Here is a 12,673-nt window from a genome sequence, read left to right as displayed (position 1 = left end):
GATGTATTAAAGCACCATCTATATGATTTTCTTATCTCTATATGCGGTAACATCTCTAAACACACCATAGCATGATCTGAAACTAAACGTTCCCAATTGAGCAGTCAGTGGCAGATGGAATAAGTGACACACACACACACACACACACATATATGTATATACGAGTAAATCTTATGAACTGAAGAAAAAAAAAAAAAAGGTGAAGTCCCTCCCAGATGGATTCAAAAGTCTCCAAATGTCTGTCAGACCAAGATTTTTACACATCCTCTGTAGAGTCAACATTACTCTAAAGGGTCTTCACAACTTTGCATCACTATCAAGGTTCCCACTGTTAATATAAGCCACAATTTTCCAGGACATTTTATGCGCCCAACAAGTGTAATATTTAAGCAAAACACGTATCCATTTAAATCAAGCTTTTCTTGTTTTTGACAGAAGTTTCTCACCTCCTGTTAAGCAGTATGCTCCATGGCATAGTGTGATTATTAATCGCCGTAAAACAGTAATTTAATTAAATAAATACATAATCTGTATGTGCTGTGCACTTCGGAGTGCTCCGTCTCTGTCATCTCACACACATAAGCGTACACATGATCATGAGGTGTTTTCAGTGTATGAGCAGCCGGCTCTACACATTCATTTTGAAGCGTGCATCACTTGCAGATTATTTATTCAATTAAATCAGACACTTTTTTAGTTTAATTATCACACTTTTAAATGTACATTCAAACATTCATTTTTGTCCAAATACAGTATGTCATATTCCATGACATTCTGCGGTTTATTGCTAATGCCATTTTTATGACTATATTCCATGTTTTCTGCATACTACATGTTGTAACCGCGGAATAAGCTGACTCTGATCGTTGAATTACTGAAAATTAATTCACATTCTGAGATGTTAAGGCCGAATCATCACGCTACGAACAGAGTGCGAATTAATTTTTTTAAATCAGTGGTCTGACTGTCATCATTGTCTAAAGTTTATAACTATGCAAACTCATGAGGGTCCAAAAAGTTGAGACAATCACTAATCCACGGACATGTTTTCCGGGGTTATTTTTTTTAAAGAATAAGCTAAAAGCACCAACTTAAGCTATTCTAATGATTCAAGTATAGAAAATTATTGGCACAATTGTGTAGAATTAGCTGCAAATATAAAGGGTATTTAGGTGTGGCTTGCTTCTGTTTCACAAATATGTTCAGATTCAATAATTGATTAGTTTAATGACCCCTTCTGGAGATGCCACTAGGTGACAACAAATGAAAATCTAATGTGCTATGAGCAAGTCATGAAATGTTCACCACTGAAATCTGCCAAGAGACTTTATAGTATTTAAGCACTATAAGAACAAAGATCTACAATTTCCACTCAGTTTGTGAACTGCTGAGCATGACTTTTCATCCAAAGACAACAATAAGTCCAATAATAATAATAATAATAATAATAATAATATCAATAATGTCCTTACCTTCTACATTATTAAAATTTGCATGTCAAACAGATGTCAAATCTACTGACTTCAGTAGAATATTTAAGCTTTATAAGAACAAAGCAGATGTACTGTATCATTTTCCTACAGTATTTAAACTGCTGAACATGATATTTATCAGAAAAAAAGACAACAATAATAGCATAATAACAATAATTTTGAGTTTCAATGTTGTCCCTTCGTCATTGTAAAGTGCATTTCACATGAGTTGAGTCGAAGCGTCAAAGCTCCGCTAAACACCAGCGTCAAGTGGTGCTTTGTCCTCCAACGTGAAGCATTTACATTTTTCCATTGATCATGGTATAAATATTGAGGGGGCTGTACTTGCTTGTTTTGATTATTGGGGGGTTACCTCCCCCCCATCCCCCCTGGAATCTACATCCCTGACCATGACGTTTGTGTCGTTTGTCAGGAGATTTTAGCTAATGACAGCATGCTGAGGTAGAGAGGACAACTTTTTCCAAAGAAAACTTTAAGCCTTTCAAGGTCAGAAAAAAGTTGTTGGAGAATTTGTCAAATTAAATGTAAAGGCCACTGATGCTTCATATCATGTTGCGCTGCGTTTTGCCAAGGCAGACAAAGCACATAACATCGGAGAGACATTGATTCTACCGGCAGCCAAAGATATGTGTTCCTTGATGGTAGGAGAGGCAGCGGCTTCTAAGCTTGATTCTGTTCCACTCTCTGACAACACAGTGGGTCGGTGCATCTCTGACATGGCACAGGATGTGAAGGAGCAAGTGTTAGACAGCATCAGGCAAAGCCCATTTTTTGCACTCCAGATCGACAAATCCACTGACGTGGCCAACCGCACACAGCTGTTAACATATGTGAGGTATGTGAAAAACATGGACATTCAAGAAGAGTTTCTATTCAGTAGGCAGTGCACACACACACACACACACACACGTTGGTGTGGCTATACTTTTGAGGACTCTCCATAGACATAATTATTTTTATACGGTACGAACTATATATTCTATCACCTAACTCTACCTCTAAACCTAACCCTCACAAAAAACATTCTGCATTGGGGCACCATCGTGTACGATGTGTCACAAGGAAGGCCCACTGTCCCCTGTCCTAGTAAGCATCTTTAAGGCCAATTTATACTTCTGCATCGAATTTACGGCGTAGGCTACGCGTAGCTACGGTGGTTACAGTGTAGCCTACGCCATAGCTGTGCACCTGCTCAAAAAATGTACTGTGCGTTGCATCGATTGCTGTGATTGGTCCACTTTAACCAGAGACCACCCCTAGGATGATAAGGATATCTGAGGTAGCGTCTCATTTTATCCAAGATTATTTCCAAATACATATCACATTGTATTTGGACTCAGGACCATTAAAGAAATTGTCTCAATCGGGAGTATCTACTGTTTTTTTTTGTTTTTTTTATTCCGTTTGTTTCATAACAATAATACGTTTATTTTATATAGCACCTTTCTTGAACCCAAGGTCACTTTACATGAGTAAATACATGAAATACAGCAAATGGATAACACATACCCTCCAAAAAAAAAAAAAAAAATCCCAAACAAGCAGCCAAGAGATAACACTGAGTGAAGAGATGAGTTTTAGATGTGATTTAAGAGGAGGAGAAAGTAGTGAGTTCCCAAATGGGGTTGTGGGAGAGCATTCCAATGTCGAGGAGCAACAGTCATAAATGACCTGCCTCCCATTGGAGACAACCTGAACTTCGGGTTAACTGGAAATTTTCACCAGTAGACCGTAGAGTGCGAGTGGGAATATAAGGGCAAAGCAACTCAGTGATGTACTGAGGAGCAAGTGTGTGAAGTGCCTTGACAGTTATCAACAATATCTTGTATTAAATGTGATAGGTAATTGGTAGCCAATGGAGCTGTTGCAGAATGGGGGTGATGTGTGCAGACTTTTTACTGGAAGTAAGAACTGTAGCTGCAGAATTTTGGATGTACTGTAGGTGAAGATGTATTTCATGAAGTTAGTAAAGTTTAGAAAAGTTAATGAAGAGATAAGTTTACTCCACTTTGTAGTAAGTGTTATGAAGGGGCGAATTTATGAGCTTGCCACGCAAGAAAACAGGAAGTGTGCACAATAAACATTGAAAAATGTAATTACTGTAGTTTAAGGACTGGGGTCTCTGGATACTCGGAAATTCTAAAGGTAAAAATGTATTAAAATAAATGAGACGTTCAACATCTCTTCATAAATTGAAATCATTTTAAAATATTTAATGTAGCTTTGTACTCTCAAAGACATTATTTGTGAGGCAAAACGTGTGTGAAAAACACTTTGGTGTGAAGTTGGAGCCGAGGTTGTGCTGACGCGTCACTTCATAGACTTCAATGTATTCGGCAGCACTGAGACAAGTCATGTGAAATCCCCTCAACGTGTAGAAACATCAGTTTTACACAGGAATAGCTCTTCCGCCCTTTTCTCTCCATGATGAGCAAGGTAGACTCACATACTGATGCTGAAGTAAACAAACAACATGCCCCTCTCATTCAGTCTGTTGGTACAAGTACCAGGTCATTCAGTTTGTTTATGAATGAGAAGTTTCACGAATGCCACTTCTTACTTTGCATTTGCCGCTGAAGCAAAGCGATTGGTCGTAGCTGTAACCAATCAAGAGATCTGCCTCGATTGGACCACGATTGCCAAACACACGATTGGCTGCTGCTGTAATCAATCATGAGGGTGTAACGCCCTTAACCGCTGATGTTGTTTAACAATGCGCAGCTGCCAGCAGTGAAAAAAACTATACAAATTTGTGTATTTGACTCCTATTCCGAGTCAGATCGTTACCATGTTTTTGTGCTTGTAACGGAAACCTTGCAAGAAACACAGTCAAATGGTTATATTAATATTTTCCAGGACAAATCATTATTTTTCCAGGACATTTAGGTATTTTTCTAATTTTCCATGACTTTTCCATGACTGGAAAACTGCATTGCAAAATTCCAGGTTTTCCAGGATGCGTGGGAACCCTGACTATGATCATGGACCGGATCCATAAACAGATTGAAGTCTTCACCCAAAACCATATCATGAAGGACCCCAGCTGCTTATAACTTTACCTCAAGATCTATACAAAAGTTCTGATCATCAGCGTTGGGTGCATGAATATAAGCCAAAATAAGAGTTTGCCCCTGTATTTCAGCAAAGACAATAATAACTCTTCCTAAATTATCTTTAATCTGCTTGAGATATTTAAATTGTAAATGCTTGCTTATCAATTTGTTGACTCCCCTGCTCTTACTCAAACCAGCACTGCAAAACACATGCCCACCCCATGCCCTACCAAGCTTTTTAGCTTCTGTGGAGAAAGGTGCGTTTCTTGAAGGAACACTATATCGTATATTTTACGCTTAAGGAAAGATACAATCTTCCTTCTTTTACTAGGTTGCCCCAGACCATTAACATTCCACGTAGAGAGAAATATTTTACCTAGATTAAAGTGACATATTGACACGTAAAGATACATTTTGTACCCAAGGCAATATTATATAGACCACTTTCCAACACTGATGTAACCATCAAATTCTGAACAACCCACAGAACAGAAAAAAATAAAATAAATAAAAATAATGTGCTTCAACCCTGCACACAACAGTCCCAACTGGCATTCATCTCATGGAAATCTGACGGTCCATGCACACTCACGATATTTTCCGCAACACTATTGCTACCGGATTGCTCAGTGATATATGGCGACAGTTTAACCCCACAAGAGATTACTCCTTTTACTAAAGTCTCCATAGCTCCCATACAAGAACTGACTATTTTCTGATGTCCCAACAATTAATACACAGAGTGCTGGACACAGAAATCCCATCAAGAACCATTTCAGACCACTCTCCCCTTATTTTATGTGTTAATGCCAGAGGGTGTAAAGAGTGCATATAGGTGGCGACTAAGGCTGTCAAATTAAAATTCAAATATTCGAATGCTATTGGATGTGTGCCAAGAACTGACGAAGACTTCAGATCAAATCGCATTCTTGTGCTAAAAAAGGCTAGACACAGTGCAACAAATACAGTTTAATAGAAAGCAGATGTCTCAAGATGCTTTTTAAAGTTTTTTTTTAAAATAGAAACAGCATCTAAAAAACAGCACCCCTGCACCAGACGCTGAATAAACAAAGTGAATCAAACACATTTGTCTAGCGCATGTTTACATAGAAAAAACATATGAATGGTTGCAAAAGCGTTTGGTGTGAACAACCCCTTACAGTAAGTGGAGGTACTTGGCCGTTGCGTCTTACTCTCTCATAAGCATTTCTCTGATTATGCAATTCATTTTTTAAAATGCTTTGTCAGGAAAAGTGTTCAACTTGGAAATGTGTCTCTCGAGATTATCATGTTCTACTCCATTCTGTTGTGTTCCATCTGATTGAACAGCCCCTGGCCTGTGCTCATAGTCTGTGCTCATGGCCGCTACATCACGAGTTCAGCCGAATACCACTGCTATCTGGGAATATTGCTACCCTACATGCAACTTTAATGAATAAAAACAATGTGCTATTTTGCTGTTATTATAGCTCCAGTCTGGGGTAGTATACTGTGGCATCAGTGCAAGTGTAACACCATGTGGACTGCCTATTGAAACATTTCCCCCACTCATTTTAATTTTGACATAACATTTGAGAATATGGACCAACTGAAACTTATTTTATGCACATTAGTTGAAAATGAAATGCTCTTTTTTAACAGCCAGGAATGTTCTTTGCAATAATATTATGGTGCTGTATGGTTTATGTATCTATTGCGCCCTCTTGTGGACTAAGGAAACAACGTCAATTTAAAAGCTGACTTTAAAATTCAAATATTATTTGAATTTTGAAAATATTTAAGGTAACAATTCGAATTTGGTTTCTCTGTTCAATTGGCGACTTAATCCCATGCTTCTTAAGAGGCCTGAATTCTGCCAATTCATTAGGAATCACATTGAGATATTTTATGAGACAAACTATGGCTCGTCTAATAGTTTTATAGTGTGGGACACATTAAGAGCATATACATGAGGAGATGGGTAGAAAGACACAGCTGAAATAAATGAACTGGAAAAAGAAATTGTACAACTAGAGACAGAACATCAGTGTTCAGGATCCAATGAAACGTATCACACATTAGTGAACAAAAAACTCAAATATAATAATTTGAACATTCAGAGCAGCAAAGAATATCCTTAGAACGTAGCAAAGATTCTAAGAATTGGGAGAAAAAGCAGATGAGGTTTTGGCTTGAGAGCTTAAGAAAAATAAGAGGAGGAGAACTAAAGAATTATACATTTTAAAGAAATGTATGATGGAAAGAGATTGTTTATGGATCTGCTTATCCCTCTATTAATGTATGTTTTGAACCTAGCAAGATGCAAAAACTACCCGATTCCTTTTCTATGGCCCTGACAACAGTTAGAGGTGCAGTATGTAACAATTTTCATATAACATTTGCTTTTTTTTTTTTGACAATGTGTGAACAGCTTGACTTAATCAACATAAAAAATGAGCCCTTCCCTGACTTCCTAGGTTGCCTATTAAAGCCTGTAGAAATAGTCCTTCATGCGAAGGGAGCGGGTCGGTTTTGCCAGGAAAACCCAAAGGATGTGATGTTTATGCGCGCTCCCGAGAGCCTTCTTCTGAATCCCGTTTGGCTAAGTGGAATTGGTGTTCTTCTTATTGGACAGGTAAGCTTACATAACTGCAATGCATGTGAAATATAGTGCCATAAGGATTGATGTGTGTAATTTTAGCTAACTTGATCTTGCCTGCTAATGCTGACGAATTGCAAGCTACCTTGCTTCGTAACTTTCAAATAATTTCAACGATCTTCTCTTTATACTAAAAGTCAGGTATACAGGATAAATTTAAGCAAATATGCTGGTTTCTTGATCATTGAACAACATATGATTTACAAAACATACAACAGTGCAACATAACAGTGCAGTGCAACAGTAAACTGTCTGGTATAGTTCGGTAGTATGTAGCTGTATGTGTGTATCAATATGCTATGTTAGCTGATAAGGATTATAACCAATGGCATACTGGCCAGTGCATTATATATAAATATATAGCAGCAGCAGACTGGGATGCCCACTATCCCCTGGGCTTTTTGCTTTGAAAATAGAACCTCTAGCACAAGCTGTGAGACAAGACCCTGAAATAAGAGGGTTTCAAATTGGACAGTTCAAACACAAAATTAGTCTATTTGCTTATGATATTATATTATTTTTAAAAGATCCAATTCGGTCCCTCTCTAAATAAAAAAAAAAAAACTGCTAGATATTTACGGCACAATCTCTGGATACAAGGTGAATTATGAAAAAAGCAAGCTTTTACCATTAGCTGACACTTATTATGAAGATTTAGTAGGAGTAAAGCCCTTTAAATTGTTATCTCAGTGATTTCAGTATCTAGGAATTATGGTTGATAAAGATTTGAAAAATTTGTTTAAACTCAATTATTTGCCTTTTATGGAAAAAAAAATAAGAGAGACCTAAACAGATGGTCAGATCTCCCATTAAGCTTACTCAGTAGAATTACAGTTGGAAGTCGGAAGTTTACATACACCTTAGCCAAATACATTTAAACTCAGTTTTTCACAATTCCTGACATTTAATCATAGAAAACATTACCTGTCTTAGGTCAGTTAGGATCACTATTTTATTTTAAGAATGTGAAATGTCAGAATAATAGTAGAGAGAATGATTTAGTTCAGCTTTTATTTCTTTCATTACATTCCCAGTGGGTCAGAAGTTTACATACACTTTGTTAGTATTTGGTAGCATTGCCTTTAAATTGCTTGTACTTGGGTCAAACATTTTGGGTAGCCTTCCACAAGCTTCTCACAATAAGTTGCTGGACTTTTGGCCCATTCCTCCAGACAGAACTGGTGTAACTGAGTCAGGTTTGTAGGCCTCCTTGCTCACACACGCTTTTTCAGGCTTTGTGATGGCCACTCCAATACCTTGACTTTGTTTTCCTTAAGCCATTTTGCCACAAATTTTAAGGTATGCTTGTGGCCATTGTCCAATTGGAAGACCCATTTGCGACCAAGCTTTAACTTCCTGGCTGATATCTTGAGATGTTGCTTCAATATATCCGCATAAATTCCCTTCCTCATAATGCCATCTATTTTGTGAAGTGCACCAGTACCTCCTGCAGCAAATCACCCCCACAACAAGATGCTGCCACCCCCATGCTTCACAGTTGGGATGGTGTTCTTCAGCTTGCAAGCCTCACCCTTTTTCCTCCAAACATAACAATGGTCATTATGGCCAAACAGTTCCATTTTGTTTCATCAGACCAGAGGACATTTCTCCAAAAAGTAAGATCTGTGTCCCCATGTGCACTTGCAAACTGTAGTCTGGCTTTTTTATGGCAGTTTTGGAGCAGTGGCTTCTTCCTTGCTGAGCAGCCTTTCAGGTTATTCTGATATAGGACTCGTTTTACTGTGGATATAGATACTTGTCTACCCGTTTCCTGCAGCATCTTCACAAGGTCCTTTGCTGTTGTTCTGGGATTGATTTGCATTTTTCTCACCAAACTAAGTTCTTCTCTAGGAGACAGAATGTGTCTCATGGTGTTCCCATGGTGTTTATACTTCTATACTATTGTTTGTACAGATGAATGTGGTACTTTCAGGCATTTGGAAATTGCTCCCAAGGTTGAACCAGACTTGTGGAGGTCCACAGTTTTTTTTTCTGAGGTCTTGGCTGATTTCTTTTGAATTTTCCATGATGTCAAGCAAAGAGGCACTGAGTTTGAAGGTAGGCCTTAAAATACATCCACAGGTACACCCCCAACTGGCTCCAATTAGCCTATCAGTAGCTAATAGCTTAAAGGCTTGACATCATTTTCTGGAATATTCCAAGTTGCTTAGAGGCACAGTTAGCTTAGTGTATATAAACTTCAGACCCACTGGAATTGTGATAGTCAATTAAAAGTGAAACAATCTGTCTGTAAACAATTGTTGGAAAAATTACTTGTGTCATGCACAAAGTAGATGTCCTCAAAGACTTGTCAAAACAATAGTTTGCTAATTTGAAATTTGTGGAGTGGTTAAAATGAGTTATGACTTCAACCTAAGTGCATGTAAACTTCTGACATCAACTGTAACTGCATCAAAATCAATGTGCTTCCCCGAATTATGTACTTATTTCAGTGTTTGCCAATTTTGTTAACAAATAAATTTGTTAAAACTCGAAATAAAAAGGTCCAGGAATTCATCTGGAAACAAAGTACCAAGAATTAGCCTCACAAAGTTGACACGGGACTGCAGACTTGGTGGCCTTCATTCGCCAAATTTCAAATTATACTATTGGGCAGCAAAAATTAGATAAGTCTCATTTGTTTAAGAACATCCCTTCAGAGACATCCCAGCCAGAGACATGATTTATAAACTGAACCCTAAAAATGTTTCAAACAATAACAAACCTGGTTACAATACACCTAATTAAAACATGGTCAGAGGCTCATAAAATTCTAGATATTAAAAATACCTTCTCACCAAAAACACCCCTCTGGAAAAATAAGCTTTTATCAATGGTAGAAGATAAAAAATTGTTTTAAAGTTTGGCATTAAAGTTTGGTATTAAGTATCTTGAGGATTTTTACAATGATTGAATATTTATGAAATTTGAACAGAATAATGAGAATTATAATTTTAAGTGAATTATGGTGTATCTAACAAAAAAAATTCTGTGACTTGCAACTGAGGAATTTGAGGTCATTCTTGAAAAAATATTCTGGGTGACCAACTGCCTTAGCAGTTATAGAAGAGGCCCTGTATGATAACCATGTCTCTGAGAAATGTATAAGTTAAATGTACTCCATATACTAATAGGACATTATCCAAAAAAAGAATGTTCAAAGATCAAAAGAAAGATGGGAATCTGACTTGAATATTGCCATGGATAACACTCTCTGTGCTGATCTATGTGAAGATGGTTTTCTAGCAACAATTAACTCCAGGCTGAAATTAGTCAACTACAATTTTCTTACAATTTACAAAACTACACCAGGATGGCCGATAGGTCGATATATCACACAATTTAATATAGTAAATAACAAAAACAAAATTGCTGGGGCCTGTGTAGCTTAGTGGTAAGAAGACGCTGGCTGCCACCTGGAGTTCGCTAGTTCGAATCCCAGGGCATGCTGAGTGACTCCAGCCAGGTCTCCTAAACAACCAAATTGGCCCGGTTGCTAGGGAGGGTAGAGTCACATGGGGTAACCTCCTCATGGTCGCTATAATGTGGTTCGTTCTCGGCGGGGCGCGTGGTGAGTTGAGCGCGGACACCGCGGTGGATGGCGTGAAGCCTCCACACGCGCTATGTCTCCGCGACAACGCGCTCAACAAGCCACGTGATAAGATGCACGGGTTGATGGTCTCAGACGCGGAGGCAACTGGGATTCATCCTCCGCCACCCGGATTGAGGCGAATCACTACGCCACCACGAGGACTTAAAAAGCGCACTGGGAATTGGGCATTCCAAATTGGGTAAAAAAAAAAATAATTTGCTAAAACTGTTATTTAGCACTATATTTACTCAAATTCACACAAAACTTTAACTTTGTAAAAAAGAATCTAAAAAAAATGATATTGTATTTTAAATAGTAGATAGCAATTTCTTCTGATTTCTGTTTAGGCATAAAATTTTAATCATTAATTTGCCCATGAAGAAACTGTTAATATATTAGGAAGAAGGAAATAACAATACACACTGTAGTCCAGCAACCATGGATGGCATGTGCGCATTAATCGCATTTTCTCAACAAATACAATCAAATCAATTGTACATAAAGTGCATAGTGAATAAGACATTCTTATAGCACACGTGAAGTGCTTTTACTTTGAAGTTGCACTCACGTGCTTGTGTGGATCCAGCGTGAGCAGCAATCTCCTGACAGTTTAAACGGCCTGGATCGCCTGCTTGGATTGTTACAGACTGACCGTCATGATTTGTGAATCAGAGGAACTTTTGATCCTGAAGTTTTGATTCTGTCTAATAGAATACGCGCTTCAGAGGAAGATATTAGATAAGTGCTCGATGGGAAGAAAATGCCATTTGCAGATGGTATATAACAGAAGTTTTATTGATATTTGCCTTTTATCATTGGAAAAGTTACAGAGATCTGTTGAGGAGAGACTGAATATGTGCTTCAGAAGAAGATTTGAGCGCTCTACAGTACGCTGGATCTGCTCAAGTTGCGTGAGGTTGGTTTATTACATCTGTTTACATGAGATATGCACATATTTGCAGAAGGTATTGATATTAGTTTTATTGATATTTGCCTTTTTATCATTAGACAAGACAGTTAAAAGTTACAGGGAACTGTTGAGGAGAGAGAGGGAGAATGAAACAGGTGAGCACTTAAACATTGAGCTCAAACGCATCTGCCGCAATTCTGATATGCAGACCGTTTAAACGAGACTGTTGCACACCAGTCTGTTATTGTATTAACATGATGGCATGTAACAACAAAACGAAACGTGACTGGCTGTTTACATGTCTCAGTCGCTTCACATGCAAGCAGGCGATTCTCAGCGCCCTCAAGTAGCAAATCAGCCAAAAGGGAAAATTTATCGACCACTATTATATATACACACACACCAGTACATATACACCGATCAGCCACAACATTAAAACCTGGCCATTCTCTGTTGACCTCTCTCATCAACAAGGCGTTTCCATCCGCAGAACTGCCCATCACTGGATGCTTTTTGTTTTTGGCACCATTCAGAGTAAATTCTAGAGACTTTTGTGTGTAAAAAACCCAAGAGATCAGCAGTTACAGAAATACTCAAACCAGCCCGTCAGGCACCGACAATCATGCCACAGTACAAATCATTGAGATCACATTTTTCCCCATTCTGATGGTTGATGTGAACATTAACTGAAGATCCTGACCCATATCTGCATGATTTTATGCATTGCCGCCACATGATTGGCTGACTAAATAATCATATGGATGACTGTTGGTGCCACATGGGCTGGTTTGAGTATTTCTGTAACTGCTGATCTCTTGGGTTTTTTTACACACCAAAGTCTCTAGAATTTACTCTGAATGGTGCCAAAAACAATAAACATCCAGTGAGCAGCCGTTCTGCAGATGGAAAGGTAACTCCTCAGATAACCGCTCTGTACAACTGTGGTGAGAATAGCATCTCAGAATGCTATTCTGAGATGAGAGTTGG

At 38.2% G+C, this 12,673-nt stretch overlaps 1 protein-coding gene across 2 annotated transcripts in view; it reads right to left on the bottom strand.

The window, feature by feature from the left end:
- LOC127417378 (NAD-dependent protein deacetylase sirtuin-3-like) overlaps positions 1–12,673 on the bottom strand; it is a 31,475-nt gene that overhangs the window by 15,824 nt on the left and 2,978 nt on the right. The gene's annotated exons all lie outside the window — the stretch shown is intronic.

This window comes from Myxocyprinus asiaticus, chromosome 26 (genome assembly GCF_019703515.2).
Source record: "Myxocyprinus asiaticus isolate MX2 ecotype Aquarium Trade chromosome 26, UBuf_Myxa_2, whole genome shotgun sequence".
Taxonomy (NCBI): Eukaryota; Metazoa; Chordata; class Actinopteri; order Cypriniformes; family Catostomidae; genus Myxocyprinus; species Myxocyprinus asiaticus.
The sequence above is the reverse complement of the archived record's forward strand: the minus strand, read 5'-3'. Positions and strand labels throughout refer to the sequence as shown.